This window comes from Lactuca serriola, chromosome 5, assembly GCF_051521515.1.
Source record: "Lactuca serriola cultivar US96UC23 chromosome 5, Lser_US96UC23_V15, whole genome shotgun sequence".
Lineage (NCBI taxonomy): Eukaryota > Viridiplantae > Streptophyta > Magnoliopsida > Asterales > Asteraceae > Lactuca > Lactuca serriola.
Window position 1 is genome coordinate 254,059,981 of NC_136412.1, and position 3,713 is coordinate 254,063,693.

The 3,713-nt window shown below is 38.1% G+C and overlaps 1 non-coding gene across 1 annotated transcript; it reads right to left on the reverse strand.

The window, feature by feature from the left end:
• Positions 1-1,743: 1,743 nt before the first annotated feature.
• LOC145056116 (small nucleolar RNA R71) lies at positions 1,744-1,850 on the reverse strand. The gene has a single exon (XR_013685652.1). It is a non-coding gene; the product is annotated as a small nucleolar RNA R71 (small nucleolar RNA).
• Positions 1,851-3,713: the final 1,863 nt, after the last annotated feature.

Genomic DNA, 3,713 nt, shown 5'->3' on the forward strand with positions numbered 1-3,713 from the left:
CTTAGGATGAGTTGAATATTGTTAGTTGATTTTATGGTTTGGATTTTGTTATTTTGTTATTTATTGATTTAGGTTATAAAAGAACCTCAAGTAATTTTGATAACTGCTTTCCTCTACTTATAGTTGAATTTGATTAAGTTAGTATGACTATCTCTCTTAATTAGATTTGAATCTTATACTCTTGTGAATTGCAAAATTATAGGACTATAGTTCTGAATAAAACCTAGGGTTAAGTAGAAAAGTGGGTAAAAGAGTATAAGAGCTAATATATGACGAAAAATCATATATGAAATTGAATCAACAAACTAAATTGGTCAATTAATTATAAGTCTTGTCAATTCGAACTGAACACTAGTAAGCTAGTAAGTTTGTCCGTCTGATCACTGAATAAATAAGCTAGTTTGCTAAAGGATTAAATTAGTGAATACTACTTTAGTCATCTTGGGAATCGGTAACTAAAGAAACTAAATCCATTGCACTTCCATAAATCAACTACAATAAAAACGAATCCGAAGCTAAACGAAAGTCTCTTTCTCACCTTGGTACATTCATACTTGTCTACTTGCTTAGTTTTAGTGTTAGTTTGATTAAGTGAATTTTGAGCTAGTTAGTAATAAAGTATCAAGTGTTGCAAAACTAAGAAAACATATACCTTTTCTCATTTGATTAATAGTTAGTTAAATAGTAAAATAAAGTAATATAAACACCGTTCCTTATGTTCGACACTCATTCTTACAATTGTTATACTATTGCACGATTATGTACGCTGCCTAGTGTGTTTAATAGACTAGTGAAGGGAATAACTTTTATAAATTAACATGGATAAAATATAAGCACATTAAACTCACATCAAATTTTTGGCGCCGTTGTCGGGGAACGGTTCAATTTTAGTTACTTTATATTGCTATTTTTAGGAATATTTTTTGTTAGATTTTAGTTTTTCATTTTTATTTTTAGGATTTTTGTATTTTAGATTCACCACGTCGTGGTATTTTCTACCACGCCGTGGTATCGCTATAGTAGGAATTTAATTTTTCGTGTTTGTTCTTTTACGTGTTTCCTTGGTTTAATTGCAGTACGTTTATGACCAGTGGAGGAGGCACACATTTGATTCCACCCCTTGAAGATCCGGAAGCAACATTAAGGAAAAGCAAAGGCAAAACCGTAGGTGAAACCGCAACATCGAAAAATTCGCCGTTGAAGAACCTCAAATCTATTTTCAGCAAGAAAGTAGGATAATCCAGCATCTCTTCATTGACGGATGAAGACCCAAAGAAGGAGGATACCGAGTGTGATACCGAAAAGGAAGAAAGCGAATTTGAATAAGGAAGAGACATAAAAGACGAGCTCGCTAATACCATGGCGATCAACGATGAAATGTCCATGGGAGAATGGAAGAAACGGATGCATGATGATAACGGCCCAAGACTCGTGCAACCCGCGATTCCAGCAACTGCAAACTTTGAACTGAAAGGTCATATACTTTCACAACTCTGGGACATCCCATTTTATGGGAACGATAATGAAGACGTGTACAAGCATCTTGACGAGGTCAACGATATAGCAGACTACTTCAACATAACTAATGTGCCTCGCGAGACTGTTCTACTTCTCATGCTACCTGTCACGTTCAAAGGAGCCGCGAAAGAATGGCTAAAGTCACTCCCTCCAGGATCTATCACCACATGGGCTAAGATGCGCGAGGAATTCATTGATCAATTTTGTTCTCCCTGAAAAATATCAAAATTGAAGAAGGCCATTGCAAACTTTGAGCAACAACTAGGCGAGTCCCTTTATGAGGCATGGGAGAGATACAAAAGTTTATTGAGGAATTGCCCTCATAATGATCTAAATAGTCAACAAGAATTCTCCATCTTCTATGATGGAGTGAGTGTGACAACCAGGCAGCTCCTTGACTCTCATGGACCACTCACAAAGAAGGCACCCGCGGCAGTAAAAGAGCTCATTGAAGAATTCTCTAAGCACTCTAGAGAATACCATAACCCAAAGGAATGATGTGACTTGGGGATCGGCTAATGCAGCTTCAGAGGACATGTCTGCAGTTCTAGCAATGTTACACAACATGGATAGGAGAATGACTAAGATGGATCAAACAGTCCATGCTATTCGAGTTGGGTGTGAAAACTGTAATGGGCCTCATTTCACTAAAGATTGTGATTTAGATGATAAAGGAAACCGGAAGGTTCAAGCTTTTTACTCGAGTGGTGATCGCTTTGATGAAGATTAGAGAAAGCCCAAGAAAAAGTGGTTGCCTTATGATGAGTATAAAAAGGCAAAAGAAGAGAAGTATGAAAAAAAGGAAGAGGCCTCTACCAAAGAGAAGAACACACAGAGGAAAAGAAATCTGATTTGAAGACTATGCTTACCCGATTTGTAGCCCCTTCCGAAAAAAGGCATGAAGGAACTGAAGAAGCAATTAAAGAGAAACAAAAGTTAATGAAAGGCCAACAAATGATGATGAAAGAAAAACAAGAGATGATGAGAAATACTCAAGCTCTCGTACGGAATCAACAAGCATCAATCCTTACGATAGAAAAAAACTCGGGCAACTAACAAGCAAATTGAATGAAAGATCGTCAGGAGGACTTCCAGGAAATACCGAACAGAACTCGAGAGGAGCTCACATTCAAGCCATCACCACAAGAAGCGGAAAAATAATTACTCATTTAACTCTTATTGACAGAAATAAACCATAAGCCGAGTATGAAATTCAAGAGGAAAGTAAGGAAAACGAGTATGGGCAATCACCACGACGTGGTGATAATACTACGGCGTGGCAAGAAGCTGAAAAGAAAGCTGTTGAACCTGTAAAGCCATATCATCCACCACTGCCTTTTCCCAGTAGGGCTATTCAAGAGAAGCAGGCTGAAGATTACCGGAGGTTTCTAGAACACATAAAATCTCTCGAAATCAACATTCTTTTCCTTGAAGCTTTAGATGAAATGCCAAAATATGCCAAGTTTCTCAGGGACTTGTTAAAAAACCGCAAGAAGATGAAGGGGTTATCAAAGGTAGTATTGAATGAAACTTGTTCTGCTGCAATGCTAAACATGCTACCAAAGAAGATGGGAGATCCAGGAAGCATAACCTTGCTATGCCAATTCGGGAATCTAGCAACAAGTCATGCTCTAGCTGACTCGGGAGCAAGTGTCAACTTAATGCCCTATTCATTCTTCAAGAAGATTGACCTTCCCGAACCAAGACTGGTCCGTATGGTTATCCATTTAGCCAATAAAACTATGACGTTTCCAAGGGGTATTTGTGAAGATTTGTTGGTGAAAGTAGATAAGTTCGTTTTCCCCATAGATTTTATTATGTTGGATATGGAGGAAGACGAGCAAGTCCCAATCATACTTGGAAGGCCATTTTTGAGTACCGCCCGAGCTTTAGCTGATAAGCTTACTTTACGAGTTGGAGAAAAAGCGGTTACTTTTGGAGTTAATCGGGCAATTAAACATTCAAGGATGAGTGATGATATGACATTTTCGGTTGATGTATTAAGGAAGCAATGAAAGAGACAGAAGAGGCAAAACGATGTGGTCAGGATACCACGACGTGGCATAGTTGTTTTTCACGATCTGGGATTAAAAGTTGTGACAACACGACGTGGCAAAATGCCCACGTCATGGTAACTGACGAACAACCAAAAATTAAGCTCAAGGCCCTCCCCGAACACCTATAGTATGCATTCT